Below are 17912 nucleotides of genomic sequence, written 5' to 3' on the forward strand. Positions count from 1 at the left end.
AAACAGTTTGCGACATTACTCCCGTCTAGAAAAGTCCGCATGGAACTTATTGTATTCAATGTCGATGCAATTTTTGTGTTTCATCAACATCCTGTTGGTCCACAGGTTCCTGAATGCCCCCAGATGTGCTTTGGAAACTACTACTGGTCTTCCATGGAACGATCTAAACGTAGACAGTTTGAGACATTACTCCCATGGAGAAAAGTTTGCATGGTACTTATTGTATTCAATGCCGATGCAATTTTTGTGTGTCAACAACACTCTGTAGGTCCACCGATAACAGAATGTCTCCAGATGCGCTTCGGAAACTACTACTGGTCTTCCATGGAACGATCAAAGCGTAGACAGTTTGAGACATCACTCCCATGGAGAAAAGTCCGCATGGTACTTATTGTATTCAATGCCGATGAATTTTTGTGTTTCATCAACACTCTGTAGGTCCACAGATTACAGAATGCTCCCAGATGTTCTTCGGAAACTACTACAAATCTTCCAGGGAACGATCAAATCGTAGACAGTTTGTGACATTACTCCCATGAAGAAAAGTCCGCATGGTACTTATTGTATTCAATGCCGATGCAATTTTTGTGTTTCATCAACACTCTGTAGGCCCACAGATTACAGCATGCCTCCAGATGTGCTTCGGAAACTACTACTGGTCTTCCAGAGAACGATCAAAGCGTAGACAGTTTGAGACAATTCTCCCATGGAGAAAAGTCCGAATGGTACTTATTGTAGTCAATGCCGATGCAATTTTTGTGTTTTATCAGCACTCTGTAGGTCCAGAGATTACAGAATGCCTCCAGATGTGCTTCGGAAACTACTACTGGTCTTCCAGGGAACGATCAAAGCGTAGACAGTTTGAGGCATTACTCCCATGGAGAAAACTCCGCATGGTACTTATTGTATACAATGCCGATGCTATATTTGTGATTCATCAACACTCTGAAGCTCCATATATTGCAGAATGCCTCCAGATGTGCTTCGGAATCTACTACTGGTCTTCCAGGGAACGATCAAAGCGTAGACAGTTTAAGATATTACTCCCATGGAGAAAAGTCCGCATGGTATTTATTGTATTCAATGCGGATGCAATTTTTGTGTTTCATCAACTCTCTGTAGGTCCACAGATCACAGAATGCCTCCAGATGTGCTTCGGAAACAACTACTGGTCTTCTAGGGAGCAATAAAATCGTAGACAGTTTGAGACATTACTAACGTCTAGAAAAGTCCGCATGGATCTTATTGTATTCAAGGTCGATGCAATTTATGTGTTTCATCAACACACTGTAGGTCCACAGATTACAGAATACCTCCAGATGTGCTTCCGAAACTACTACTAATCTTCCAGGGAACGTTCAAATCGTAGACAGTTTGAGACATTACTCTCATTAAGAAAAGTCCGCATGGTACTTATTGTATACAATGCCGATGCAATTTTTGTGCTTCATCAACACTCTGTAGGTCCATATATTATAGAATGCCTCCAGATGTGCTTCGGAAACTACTACTGGTCTTCCAGGGAACGATCAAAGCGTAGACAGTTTGAGTCATTACTCCCATGGAGAAAAGTCCCAATGGTACTTCTTGTATTCAATGCCGATGCAATTTTTGTGTTTCATCAACACTCTGTAGGTCCACAGATTACAGCATTCCTCCAGATGTGCTTCGGAAACTACTACTGGTCTTCCTGTAGTCGATCAAAGCGTAGACAGTTTGAGACAATTCTCCCATGGAGAAAAGTCCCCATGGTACTTATTGTATACAATGCCGTTGCTGTTATTGTGTTTCTTCACCACTCTGAAGCTACATATATTACAGAATGCATCCAGATGTGCATCGGAAACTACTACTGGTCTTCCATGGTACGATCAAAGCGTAGACAGTTTAAGACATTACTCCCATGGAGAAAAGTCGGCATGGTACTTATTGTATTCAATGACGATGCAATTTTTATATTTCATCCACTCTCTGTAGGACCACAGATCACAGAATGCCTCCAGATGTGTTTCGGAAACTACTACTGGTCTTCCTGGATTCGATCAAAGCGTAGACAGTTTGAGACATTACTCCCATGGAGAAAAGTCCGCATGGTACTAATTGTATTTAATGCCGTAGCAATTTTTGAGTTTCATCAACACTCTGTAGGTCCACATTTTACAACATGCCTCCAGATGTGCTTCGGAAACTACTATAGGTTTTTCTGGAATCGATCAAAGCGTAGTCAGTGAGAGACATTACTCCCATGGAGAAAAGTCCGCATGGTACTAATTGTATTCAATGCCGATGCAATTTTTGTGTTTCATCAACACTCTGTAGGTCCACAAATTATAAAATGCCTCAAGATGTGCGTCGGAAACTACTACTGGCCTTCTAGGGAACGATCAAAACGTAGACAGTTTGAGACATTACTCCTATGGAGAAAAGTCCGCATGGTACTTACCGTATACAATGCCGATGCAAATTTTGTCTTCCATCACCACTCATAAGCTCCATAGATTACAGAATGCCTGCAGATGTGCTTCGGAAGCTACTACTGGTCTTACAGGGAACGATCAAAATGTAGACAGTTTGAGACATTACTCCCATGGAGAAAAGTCCCCATGGTACTTATTGTATTCAATGCCGATGCAATTTTTGTGTTTCATCAACACTCTGTAGGTCCACAGATTACAGCATGCCTCCAGATGTGCTTCGGAAACTACTACTGGTCTTCGTGGAATCGATCAAAGCGTAGACAGTTTGAGACAATTGTCCCATGGAGAAAAGTCCGCATGGTACATATTGAAGCCAATGCCGATGCAATTTTTGTGTTTCATCAACACTCTGTAGGTCCACAGATTACAGAATGGCTCCAGATGTGCTTCGGAAACTACTACTGGTCTTCCTGGAATCGATCAATGCGTAGACAGTTTGAGACATTACTCCCATGGAGAAAAGTCCACATGGTATTTTTTGTATTCAATGCCGATGCAATTTTTTTGTTTCATCAATTCTCTGTAGGTCCACAGATCACAGAATGCCTCCAGATGTGCTTCGGAAACAACTACTGGTCTTCCAGGGGGCGATCAAATCGTACACAGTTTGAGACATTACTCCCGTGGAGAAAAGTCCCCAAGGAACTTATTGTATTCAATGTAGATGCAATTTTTGTGTTTCCTCAACATCCTGCAGGCCCACAGATTCCTGAAAGCCCCCAGATGTGCTTTGGAAACTACTACTGGTCTTCCAGGGAACGATCGAAACGTAGACAGTTTGAGACATTACTCCCATGGAGAAAAGTCCGCAAGGTACTTATTGTATTCAATGCCGATGCACTTTTTGTGCTTCATCAACACTCTGTAGGACCACAGATTACAGCATGCCTCCTGATGTACTTCGGAAACTACTACTGGTCTTCCAGGGAACGATCAAAGCGTAGACAATTTGAATCATTACTCCCGTGGAGAAAAGTCGGCATGGTACTTATTGTATACAATGCCGATGCTATATTTGTGTTTCATCACCACTCTGAAGCTCCATATATTACAGAATGCCTAAAGATGTGATTCGGAAAGTACTACTGGTCTTCCAGGGAACGATCAAAGCGTAGACAGTTTAAGATATTACTCCCATGGAGAAAAGTCCGCATGGTATTTACTGTATTCAATGCCGATGCAATTTTTGTGTTTCATCAACTCTCAGTAGGTCCACAGAATGCCTCCAGATGTGCTTCGGAAACAACTACTGGTCTTCGAGGGAGCAATCAAATCGTAAACAGTTTGAGACATTACTCCCGTCTAGAAAAGTCCGCATGGAACTTATTGTATTCAATGTCGATGCAATTTTTGTGTTTCATCAACATCCTGTAGGTCCACAGGTTCCTGAATGCCCCCAGATGTGCTTTGGAAACTACTACTGGTCTTCCATGGAACGATCGAAACGTAGACAGTTTGAGACATTACTCCCATGGAGAAAAGTTTGCATGGTACTTATTGTATTCAATGCCGATGCAATTTTTGTGTGTCAACAACACTCTGTAGGTCCACCGATAACAGAATGTCTCCAGATGTGCTTCGGAAACTACTACTGGTCTTCGTGGAATCGATCAAAGCGTAGACAGTTTGAGACAATTGTCCCATGGAGAAAAGTCCGCATGGTACTTATTGAAGTCAATGCCGATGCAATTTTTGTGTTTCATCAACACTCTGTAGGTCCACAGATTACAGAATGGCTCCAGATGTGCTTCGGAAACTACTACTGGTCTTCCTGGAATCGATCAATGCGTAGACAGTTTGAGACATTACTCCCATGGAGAAAAGTCCACATGGTATTTTTTGTATTCAATGCCGATGCAATTTTTTTGTTTCATCAATTCTCTGTAGGTCCACAGATCACAGAATGCCTCCAGATGTGCTACGGAAACAACTACTGGTCTTCCAGGGAGCGATCAAATCGTACACAGTTTGAGACATTACTCCCGTGGAGAAAAGTCCCCAAGGAACTTATTGTATTCAATGTAGATGCAATTTTTGTGTTTCCTCAACATCCTGCAGGCCCACAGATTCCTGAAAGCCCCCAGATGTGCTTTGAAAGCTACTACTGGTCTTCCAGGGAACGATCGAAACGTAGACAGTTTGAGACATTACTCCCATGGAGAAAAGTCCCCATGGTACTTATTGTATTCAATGCCGATGCAATTTTTGTGTTTCATCAACACTCTGTAGGTCCACAGATTACAGCATGACTCCAGATGTGCTTCGGAAACTACTAATGGTCTTGCTGGAATCGATCAAATCGTAGACAGTTTGAGACAATTCTCCCATAGAGAAAAGTCCGCATGGTACTTATTCTATACAATGCCGATGCAATTTTTGTGTTTCATCAACACTCCTTAGGTCCACAGATTACAGAATGCTTTCAGATGTGCTTCGGAAACTGCTACTGGTCTTCCTGGAATCGATCAATACGTACACAGTTTGAGACATTACTCCCATGGAGAAAAGTCCGCAAGGTACTTATTGTATTCAATGCCGATGCACTTTTTGTGCTTCATCAACACTCTGTAGGACCACAGATTACAGCATGCCTCCTGATGTACTTCGGAAACTACTACTGGTCTTCCAGGGAACGATCAAAGCGTAGACAGTTTGAATCATTACTCCCGTGGAGAAAAGTCGGCATGGTATTTATTGTATACAATGCCGATGCTATATTTGTGTTTCATCACCACTCTGAAGCTCCATATATTACAGAATGCCTAAAGATGTGCTTCGGTTACTACTACCGGTCTTCCAGGGAACGATCAAAGCGTAGACAGTTTGAGGCATTTCTCCCATGGAGAAAAGTCCGCAAGGTACTTATTGTATACAATGCCGATGCTATATTTGTGTTTCATCACCACTCTGAAGCTCCATATATTACAGAATACCTCCAGATGTGCTTCGGAAACTACTACTGGTCTTCCAGGGAACGATCAAAGCGTAGACAGTTTAAGATATTACTCCCATGGAGAAAAGTCCGCATGGTACTTACTGTATTCAATGCCGATGCAATTTTTGTGTTTCATCAACATCCTGTAGGTCCACAGGTTCCTGAATGCCCCCAGATGTGCTTTGGAAACTACTACTGGTCTTCCATGGAACGATCGAAACGTAGACAGTTCGAGACATTACTCCCATGGAGAAAAGTTTGCATTGTACTTATTGCATTCAATGCCGATGCAATTTTTGTGTGTCAACAACACTCTGTAGGTCCACCGATAACAGAATGTCTCCAGATGCGCTTCGGAAACTACTTCTGGTCTTCCATGGAACGATCAAAGCGTAGACAGTTTGAGACATTACTCCCATGGAGAAAAGTCCGAATGGTACTTATTGTAGTCAATGCCGATGCAATTTTTGTGTTTTATCAACACTCTGTAGGTCCAGAGATTACAGAATGCCGCCAGATGTGCTTCAGAAACTACTACTGGTCTTCCAGGGAACGATCAAAGCGTAGACAGTTTGAGGCATTACTCCCATGGAGAAAACTCCGCTTGGTACTTATTGTATACAATGCCGATGCTAAGTTTGTGTTTCATCACCACTCTGAAGCTCCATATATTGCAGAATGCCTCCAGATGTGCTTCGGAATCTACTACTGGTCTTCCAGGGAACGATCAAATCGTAGACAGTTTAAGATATTACTCCCATGGAGAAAAGTCCGCATGGTATTTATTGTATTCAATGCGGATGCAATTTTTGTGTTTCATCAACTCTCTGTAGATCCACAGATCACAGAATGCCTCCAGATGTGCTTCGGAAACAACTACTGGTCTTCCAGGGAGCAATCAAATCGCAGACAGTTTGAGACATTACTCCCGTCTAGAAAATTCCGCATGGAACTTATTGTATTCAATGTCGATGCAATTTTTGTGTTTCATCAACATCCTGTAGGTCTACAGATTCATGAATGCCCCCAGATGTGCTTTGGAAACTTCTACTGGTCTTCCAGGGAACGATCGAAACGTAGACAGTTTGAGACATTACTCCCATGGAGAAAAGTCCCCATAGTTCTTATTGTATTCAATGCCGATGCAATTTTTGTGTTTCATCAACACTCTGTAGGTCCACAGATTACAGCATGACTCCAGATGTGCTTCGGAAACTACTAATGGTCTTCCAGGAATCGATCAAAGCGTAGACAGTTTGAGACAATTCTCCCATGGAGAAATGTCCGCATGGTACTTATTGTACACAATGCCGATGCTATATTTGTGTTTGATTACCACTCTGAAGCTCCATATATTACAGAATGCCTCCACATGTGCTTCTGGAACTACTACTGGTCTTCCAGGGAAAGATCAAAGCGTAGACAGTTTAAGACATTACTCTCATGGAGAAAAGTCCGCATGGTATTTATTGTATTCAATGCCGATGCAATTTTTGTGTTTCAGCAACCCTCTGTAGGTCCACAGATTACAGAATGCCTCCAGATGTGATTCGGAAACTACTACTAATCTTCCAGGGAATGATCAAATCGTAGACAGTTTGAGACATTACTCCCATGAAGAAAAGTCCGCATGGTACTTATTGTATTCAATTCCGATGCAATTTTTGTGTTTCATCAACACTCTGTAGGTCCACAGATTACAACATGCCTCCAGATGTGCTTCGGAAACTACTACTGGTCTTCCTGGAATCGATCAAAGCGTAGACAGTTTGAGACAATTCTCCCATGGAGAAAAGTCCGCATGGTATTTATTGTAGTCAATGCCGATGCAATTGTTGTGTTTCATCAACACTCTGTAGGTCCACAGATTGCAGAATGCCTCCAGATGTGCTTCGGAAACTGCTACTAGTCTTCCTGGAATCGATCAATACGTACACAGTTTGAGACATTACTCCCATGGAGAAAAGTCCGCAAGGTATTTATTGTATTCAAAGCCGATGCACTTTTTGTGCTTCATCAACACTCTGTAGGTCCACAGATTACAGCATGCCTCCAGATGTGCTTCGGAAACTACTACTGGTCTTCCAGGGAACGATCAAAGCGTAGACAGTTTGAGTCATTACTCCCATGGAGAAAAGTCGGCATGGTACTTATTGTATACAATGCCGATGCTATATTTGTGTTTCACCACCACTCTGAAGCTCCATATATTACAGAATGCCTAAAGATGTGCTTCGGAAACTACTACTGGTCTTCCAGGGAACGATCAAAGCGTAGACAGTTTGAGGCATTACTCCCATGGAGAAAAGTAAGCATGGTACTTATTGTATACAATGCCGATTCTATATTTGTGTTTCATCACCACTCTGAAGCTCCATATATTACAGAATACCTCCAGATGTGCTTCGGAAATTACTACTGGTCTTCCAGGGAACGATCAAAGCGTAGACAGTTTAAGATATTACTCCCATGGAGAAAAGTCCGCATGGTATTTATTGTATTCAATGCCGATGCAATTTTTGTGTTTCATCAACTCTCTTTAGGTCCACAGAATGCCTCCAGATGTGCTTCGGAAACAACTACTGGTCTTCCTGTTAGCAATCAAATCGTAAACAGTTTGAGATATTACTCCCGTCTAGAAAAGTCCGCATGGAACTTATTGTATTCAATGTCGATGCAATTTTTGTGTTTCATCAACATACTGTAGGTCCACAGGTTCCTGAATGCCCCCAGATGTTCTTTGGAAACTACTACTGGTCTTCCATGGAACGATCGAAACGTAGACAGTTTGAGACATTACTCCCATGGAGAAAAGTTTGCATGGTACTTATTGTATTCAATGCCGTTGCAATATTTGTGTGTCATCAACACTCTGTAGGTCCACAGATTACAGAATGCCTCCAGATGTGCTTCGGAAACTACTACTGGTCTTCCATGGAACGATCAAAACGTAGACAGTTTGAGACATTACACCCATGGAGAAAAGTCCCCATGGTTCTTATTGTATTCAATGAAGATGCAATTTTTGTGTTTCATCAACACTCTGTAGGTCCACAGATTACAGCATGACTCCAGATGTGCTTCGGAAACTACTAATGGTCTTCCTGGAATCGATCAAAGCGTAGACAGTTTGAGACATTTCTCCCATGGAGAAATGTCCCCATGGTACTTATTGTACACAATGCCGATGCTATACTTGTGTTTCATTACCACTCTGAAGCTCCATATATTACAGAATGCCTCCACATGTGCTTCGGGAACTACTACTGGTCTTCCAGGGAAAGATCAAAGCGTAGACAGTTTAAGACATTACTCCCATGGAGAAAAGTCCGCATGGTATTTATTGTATTCAATGCTGATGCAATTTTTGTGTTTCAGCAACCCTCTGTAGGTCCACAGATTACAGAATGCCTCCAGATGTGATTCGGAAACTACTATTAATCTTCCAGGGAATGATCAAATCGTAGACAGTTTGAGACATTACTCCCATGAAGAAAAGTCCGCATGGTACTTATTGTATTCAATGCCGATGCAATTTTTGTGTTTCATCAACACTCTGTAGGTCCAAAGATTACAACATGCCTCCAGATGTGCTTCGGAAACTACTACTGGTCTTCCTGGAATCGATCAAAGCGTAGACAGTTTGAGACAATTCTCCCATGGAGAAAAGTCCGCATGGTATTTATTGTAGTCAATGCCGATGCAATTTTTGTGTTTCATCAACACACTGTAGGTCCACAGATTACAGAATGCCTCCAGATGTGCTTCGGAAACTGCTACTGGTCTTCCTGGAATCGATCAATACGTACACAGTTTGAGACATTACTCCCATGGAGAAAAGTCCGCAAGGTACTTATTGTATTCAAAGCCGATGCACTTTTTGTGCTTCATCAACACTCTGTAGGTCCACAGATTACAGCATGCCTCCAGATGTGCTTCGGAAACTACTACTGGTCTTCCAGGGAACGATCAAAGCGTAGACAGTTTGAGTCATTACTCCCATGGAGAAAAGTCGGCATGGTACTTATTGTATACAATGCCGATGCTATATTTGTGTTTCATCACCACTCTGAAGCTCCATATATTACAGAATGCCTAAAGATGTGCTTCGGAAACTACTACTGGTCTTCCAGGGAACGATCAAAGCGTAGTTAGTTTGAGGCATTACTCCCATGGAGAAAAGTCCGCATTGTACTTATTGTATACAATGCCGATGCTATATTTGTGTTTCATACCACTCTGAAGCTCCATATATTACAGAATGCCTCCAGATGTGCTTCGGAAACTACTACTAATCTTCCAGGGAACGATCAAATCGTAGACAGTTTGAGACATTACTCCCATGAAGAAAAGTCCGCATGGTACTTATTGTATTCAATGCCGATGCAATTTTTGTGTTTCATCAACTCTCTGTAGTTCCACAGATAACAGAATGCCTCCAGATGTGCTTCGGAAACAACTACTGGTCTTCCAGGGAGCAATCAAATCGTAGACAGTTGGAGACATTACTCCCGTCTAGAAAATTCCGCATGGAACTTATTGTATTCAATGTCGATGCAATTTTTGTGTTTCATCAACATCCTGTAGGTCTACAGATTCCTGAATGACCCCAGATGTGCTTTGGAAACTACTACTGGTCTTCCAGGGAAAGATAGAATCGTAGACAGTTTGAGACATTACTCCCATGGAGAAAAGTTTGCATGGTACTTATTGTATTCAATGGCGATGCAATTTTTTTGTTTCATCAACACTCGGTAGGTCCACAGATTACAGAATGCCACCAGATGCGCTTCGGAAACTACTACTGGTCTTCCATGGAACGATCAAAACGTAGACAGTTTGAGACATTACTCCCATGGAGAAAAGTCCCCATGGTTCTTATTGTATTCAATGCCGATGCAATTTTTGTGTTTCATCAACAATCTGTAGGTCCACAGATTACAGCATGACTCCAGATGTGCTTCGGAAACTACTAATGGTCTTCCTGGAATCGATCAAAGCGTAGACAGTTTGAGACATTTCTCCCATGGAGAAATGTCCGCATGGTACTTATTGTACACAATGCCGATGCTATATTTGTGTTTCATTACCACTCTGAAGCTCCATATATTACAGAATGCCTCCACATGTGCTTCGGGAACTACTACTGGTCTTCCAGGGAAAGATCAAAGCGTAGACAGTTTAAGACATTACTCCCATGGAGAAAAGTCCGCATGGTATTTATTGTATTCAATGCTGATGCAATTTTTGTGTTTCAGCAACCCTCTGTAGGTCCACAGATTACAGAATGCCTCCAGATGTGATTTGGAAACTACTACTAATCTTCCAGGGAATGATCAAATCGTAGACAGTTTGAGACATTACTCCCATGAAGAAAAGTCCGCATGGTACTTATTGTATTCAATGCCGATGCAATTTTTGTGTTTCATCAACACTCTGTAGGTCCACAGATTACAACATGCCTCCAGATGTGCTTCGGAAACTACTACTGGTCTTCCTGGAATCGATCAAAGCGTAGACAGTTTGAGACAATTCTCCCATGGAGAAAAGTCCGCATGGTATTTATTGTAGTCAATGCCGATGCAATTTTTGTGTTTCATCAACACACTGTAGGTCCACAGATTACAGAATGCCTCCAGATGTGCTTCGGAAACTGCTACTGGTCTTCCTGGAATCGATCAATACGTACACAGGTTGAGACATTACTCCCATGGAGAAAAGTCCGCAAGGTACTTATTGTATTCAAAGCCGATGCACTTTTTGTGCTTCATCAACACTCTGCAGGTCCACAGATTACAGCATGCCTCCAGATGTGCTTCGGAAACTACTACTGGTCTTCCAGGGAACGATCAAAGCGTAGACAGTTTGAGTCATTACTCCCATGGAGAAAAGTCGGCATGGTACTTATTGTATACAATGCCGATGCTATATTTGTGATTCAGCACCACTCTGAAGCTCCATATATTACAGAATGCCAAAAGATGTGCTTCGGAAACTACTACTGGTCTTCCAGGGAACGATCAAAGCGTAGTTAGTTTGAGGCATTACTCCCATGGAGAAAAGTCCGCATTGTACTTATTGTATACAATGCCGATGCTATATTTGTGTTTCATCACCACTCTGAAGCTCCATATATTACAGAATGCCTCCAGATGTGCTTCGGAAACTACTACTAATCTTCCAGGGAACGATCAAATCGTAGACAGTTTGAGACATTACTCCCATGAAGAAAAGTCCGCATGGTACTTATTGTATTCAATGCCGATGCAATTTTTGTGTTTCATCAACTCTCTGTAGTTCCACAGATAACAGAATGCCTCCAGATGTGCTTCGGAAACAACTACTGGTCTTCCAGGGAGCAATCAAATCGTAGACAGTTGGAGACATTACTCCCGTCTAGAAAATTCCGCATGGAACTTATTGTATTCAATGTCGATGCAATTTTTGTGTTTCATCAACACTCTGTAGGTCCACAGATTACAGAATGCCTCCAGATGTGCTTCGGAAACTACTACTGGTCTTCCTGGAATCGATCAAAGCGTAGACAGTTTGAGAAATTACTCTCATGGAGAAAAGTCCGCATGGTACTTATTGTATTCAATGCCGATGCAATTTTAGTGCTTAATCAGCACTCTCTAGGTCCCAGATTACAGAATGCCTCCAGATATGCTTTGCAAACTACTACTGGTCTTCCAGGGAACGATCAAAGCGTAGACAGTTTGAGGCATTACTCCGATGGAGAAAAGTCCGCATGGAACTTATTGTATACAATGCCGATGCTATATTTGTGTTTCATCACCACTCTGAAGCTCCATATATTACAGAATGCCTCCAGATGTGCTTCGGAAACTACTACTGGTCTTCCAGGGAAAGATAGAAACGTAGACAGTTTGAGACATTACTCCCATGGAGAAAAGTTTGCATGGTACTTATTGTATTCAATGGCGATGCAATTTTTTTGTTTCATCAACACTCGGTAGGTCCACAGATTACAGAATGCCACCAGATGCGCTTCGGAAACTACTACTGGTCTTCCATGGAACGATCAAAACGTAGACAGTTTGAGACATTACTCCCATAGAGAAAAGTCCCCATGGTACTTATTGTATTCAATGTCTTTGCAATTTTTGTGTTTCATCAACACTCTGTAGGTCCACAGATTACAGAATGCCTCCAGATGTGCTTCGGAAACTACTACTGGTCTTCCTGGAATCGATCAAAGCGTAGACAGTTTGAGAAATTACTCTCATGGAGAAAAGTCCGCATGGTACTTATTGTATTCAATGCCGATGCAATTTTAGTGCTTAATCAGCACTCTCTAGGTCCCAGATTACAGAATGCCTCCAGATATGCTTTGCAAACTACTACTGGTCTTCCAGGGAACGATCAAAGCGTAGACAGTTTGAGGCATTACTCCGATGGAGAAAAGTCCGCATGGAACTTATTGTATACAATGCCGATGCTATATTTGTGTTTCATCACCACTCTGAAGCTCCATATATTACAGAATGCCTCCAGATGTGCTTCGGAAACTACTACTGGTCTTCCAGGGAACGATCGAAACGTAGACAGTTTGAGACATTACTCCCAGTGAGAAAAGTTTGCATGGTACTTATTGTATTCAATGCCGATGCAATTTTTGTGTTTCATCAACACTCTGTAGGTCCACAGATTACAGAATGCCTCCAGATGCGCTTCGGAAACTACTACTGGTCTTCAATGGAACGATCAATATGTAGACAGATTGAGACATTACTCCCATGGAGGAAAGTCCGCATGGTACTTATTGTATTCAATGCCGATGCAATTTTTGTGTTTCTCCAACACTCTGTAGGTCCACAGATTACAGAATGCCTCCAGATGTGCTTCGGAAACTACTACTGGTCTTCCAGGGAACGATCAAAGCGTAGACAGTTTGAGGCATTACTCCCATGGAGAAAACTCCGCATGGTACTTGTTGTATACAATGCCGATGCTATATATGTGTTTCATCACCACTCTGAAGCTCCATATATTGCAGAATGCCTCCAGATGTGCTTCGGAATCTACTACTGGTCTTCCAGGGAACGATCAAAGCGTAGACAGTTTAAGATATTACTCCCATGGAGAAAAGTCCGCATGGTATTTATTGTATTCAATGCGGATGCAATTTTTTTGTTTCATCAACTCTCTGTAGTTCCACAGATCACAGAATGCCTCCAGATGTGCTTCGGAAACAACTACTGGTCTTCCAGGGAGCAATCAAATCGTAGACAGTTTGAGACATTATTCCCGTCTAGAAAATTCCGCATGGAACTTATTGTATTCAATGTCGAATCAATTTTTGTGTTTCATCAACATCCTGTAGGTCTACAGATTCCTGAATGCCCCCAGATGTGCTTTGGAAACTACTACTGGTCTTCCTGGGAAAGATAGAAACGTAGACAGTTTGAGACATTACTCCCATGGAGAAAAGTTTGCATGGTACTTATTGTATTCAATGCCGATGCAATTTTTTTGTTTCACCAACACTCTGTAGGTCCACAGATTACAGAATGCCTCCAGATGCGCTTCGGAATCTACTACTGGTCTTCCATGGAACGATCAAAACGTAGACAGTTTAAGACATTACTCCCATAGAGAAAAGTCCCCATGGTACTTATTGTATTCAATGTCTTTCCAATTTTTGTGTTTCATCAACACTCTGTAGGTCCACAGATTCCTGATTGCCTCCAGATGTGCTTCGGAAACTACTACTGGTCTTCCTGGAATCGATCAATGCGTAGACAGTTTGAGACATTACTCCCGTGGAGAAATGTCCGCATGGAACTTATTGTATTCAATGTCGATGCAATTTTTGCGTTTCATCAACATCCTGTAGGTCCACAGATTCCTGGATGCCCCCAGATGTGCTTTGGAAACTACTGCTGGTCTTCCAGGGAACGATCGAAACGTAGACAGTATGAGACATTACTCCCATGGAGAAAAGTTTGCATGGTACTTATTGTATTCAATGCCGATGCAATTTTTGTGTTTCATCAACACTCTGTAGGTCCACAGATTACAGAATGCCTCCAGATGCGCTTCGGAAACAATTACTGGTCTTCCAGGGAGCAATCAAATCGTAGACAGTTTGAGATATTACTCCCGTGGAGAAAAGTCCGCATGGAGCTTAATGTATTCAATGTCGATGCAATTTTTGTGTTTCATCAACATCCTGTAGGTCCACAGATTCCTGAATGCCCTAAAGGGTGCTTTTTAAACTACTACTGGTCTTCCAGGGAACGATCAAAGAGTAGACAGTATGAGACATTAGGCACATGGTTAAAAGTCCGCATGGTGTTTGTTGTATTCAATCCCGATGCAATTTCTGTGTTTCATCAACACTCTGAAAGTCCACAGTTTACAGATTGTTTCCAGATGTGCTTCGGAAACTACTACTGGTCTTCCAGAAATCTATCAAAGTGTAGACAGATTGAGACATTACGCCCTTGGAGAAAAGTCCGCATGGTTACTGTTGTAGTGAATCCCAATGTAATTTCCGTGCTTCGTCAATTCTCTGAAGGTCCACATGTTGCAGAATGCCTTTAGATGTGCTTCGGAAACTGCTACTGGTCTTCCTGGAATCGATCAATACGTACACAGGTTGAGACATTACTCCCATGGAGAAAAGTCCGCAAGGTACTTATTGTATTCAAAGCCGATGCACTTTTTGTGCTTCATCAACACTCTGCAGGTCCACAGATTACAGCATGCCTCCAGATGTGCTTCGGAAACTACTACTGGTCTTCCAGGGAACGATCAAAGCGTAGACAGTTTGAGTCATTACTCCCATGGAGAAAAGTCGGCATGGTACTTATTGTATACAATGCCGATGCTATATTTGTGATTCAGCACCACTCTGAAGCTCCATATATTACAGAATGCCAAAAGATGTGCTTCGGAAACTACTACTGGTCTTCCAGGGAACGATCAAAGCGTAGTTAGTTTGAGGCATTACTCCCATGGAGAAAAGTCCGCATTGTACTTATTGTATACAATGCCGATGCTATATTTGTGTTTCATCACCACTCTGAAGCTCCATATATTACAGAATGCCTCCAGATGTGCTTCGGAAACTACTACTAATCTTCCAGGGAACGATCAAATCGTAGACAGTTTGAGACATTACTCCCATGAAGAAAAGTCCGCATGGTACTTATTGTATTCAATGCCGATGCAATTTTTGTGTTTCATCAACTCTCTGTAGTTCCACAGATAACAGAATGCCTCCAGATGTGCTTCGGAAACAACTACTGGTCTTCCAGGGAGCAATCAAATCGTAGACAGTTGGAGACATTACTCCCGTCTAGAAAATTCCGCATGGAACTTATTGTATTCAATGTCGATGCAATTTTTGTGTTTCATCAACACTCTGTAGGTCCACAGATTACAGAATGCCTCCAGATGTGCTTCGGAAACTACTACTGGTCTTCCTGGAATCGATCAAAGCGTAGACAGTTTGAGAAATTACTCTCATGGAGAAAAGTCCGCATGGTACTTATTGTATTCAATGCCGATGCAATTTTAGTGCTTAATCAGCACTCTCTAGGTCCCAGATTACAGAATGCCTCCAGATATGCTTTGCAAACTACTACTGGTCTTCCAGGGAACGATCAAAGCGTAGACAGTTTGAGGCATTACTCCGATGGAGAAAAGTCCGCATGGAACTTATTGTATACAATGCCGATGCTATATTTGTGTTTCATCACCACTCTGAAGCTCCATATATTACAGAATGCCTCCAGATGTGCTTCGGAAACTACTACTGGTCTTCCAGGGAAAGATAGAAACGTAGACAGTTTGAGACATTACTCCCATGGAGAAAAGTTTGCATGGTACTTATTGTATTCAATGGCGATGCAATTTTTTTGTTTCATCAACACTCGGTAGGTCCACAGATTACAGAATGCCACCAGATGCGCTTCGGAAACTACTACTGGTCTTCCATGGAACGATCAAAACGTAGACAGTTTGAGACATTACTCCCATAGAGAAAAGTCCCCATGGTACTTATTGTATTCAATGTCTTTGCAATTTTTGTGTTTCATCAACACTCTGTAGGTCCACAGATTACAGAATGCCTCCAGATGTGCTTCGGAAACTACTACTGGTCTTCCTGGAATCGATCAAAGCGTAGACAGTTTGAGAAATTACTCTCATGGAGAAAAGTCCGCATGGTACTTATTGTATTCAATGCCGATGCAATTTTAGTGCTTAATCAGCACTCTCTAGGTCCCAGATTACAGAATGCCTCCAGATATGCTTTGCAAACTACTACTGGTCTTCCAGGGAACGATCAAAGCGTAGACAGTTTGAGGCATTACTCCGATGGAGAAAAGTCCGCATGGAACTTATTGTATACAATGCCGATGCTATATTTGTGTTTCATCACCACTCTGAAGCTCCATATATTACAGAATGCCTCCAGATGTGCTTCGGAAACTACTACTGGTCTTCCAGGGAACGATCGAAACGTAGACAGTTTGAGACATTACTCCCAGTGAGAAAAGTTTGCATGGTACTTATTGTATTCATTGCCGATGCAATTTTTGTGTTTCATCAACACTCTGTAGGTCCACAGATTACAGAATGCCTCCAGATGCGCTTCGGAAACTACTACTGGTCTTCAATGGAACGATCAATATGTAGACAGATTGAGACATTACTCCCATGGAGGAAAGTCCGCATGGTACTTATTGTATTCAATGCCGATGCAATTTTTGTGTTTCTCCAACACTCTGTAGGTCCACAGATTACAGAATGCCTCCAGATGTGCTTCGGAAACTACTACTGGTCTTCCAGGGAACGATCAAAGCGTAGACAGTTTGAGGCATTACTCCCATGGAGAAAACTCCGCATGGTACTTGTTGTATACAATGCCGATGCTATATATGTGTTTCATCACCACTCTGAAGCTCCATATATTGCAGAATGCCTCCAGATGTGCTTCGGAATCTACTACTGGTCTTCCAGGGAACGATCAAAGCGTAGACAGTTTAAGATATTACTCCCATGGAGAAAAGTCCGCATGGTATTTATTGTATTCAATGCGGATGCAATTTTTTTGTTTCATCAACTCTCTGTAGTTCCACAGATCACAGAATGCCTCCAGATGTGCTTCGGAAACAACTACTGGTCTTCCAGGGAGCAATCAAATCGTAGACAGTTTGAGACATTATTCCCGTCTAGAAAATTCCGCATGGAACTTATTGTATTCAATGTCGAATCAATTTTTGTGTTTCATCAACATCCTGTAGGTCTACAGATTCCTGAATGCCCCCAGATGTGCTTTGGAAACTACTACTGGTCTTCCTGGGAAAGATAGAAACGTAGACAGTTTGAGACATTACTCCCATGGAGAAAAGTTTGCATGGTACTTATTGTATTCAATGCCGATGCAATTTTTTTGTTTCACCAACACTCTGTAGGTCCACAGATTACAGAATGCCTCCAGATGCGCTTCGGAATCTACTACTGGT

This window comes from Schistocerca gregaria, chromosome 10 (assembly GCF_023897955.1).
Source record: "Schistocerca gregaria isolate iqSchGreg1 chromosome 10, iqSchGreg1.2, whole genome shotgun sequence".
NCBI lineage: Eukaryota > Metazoa > Arthropoda > Insecta > Orthoptera > Acrididae > Schistocerca > Schistocerca gregaria.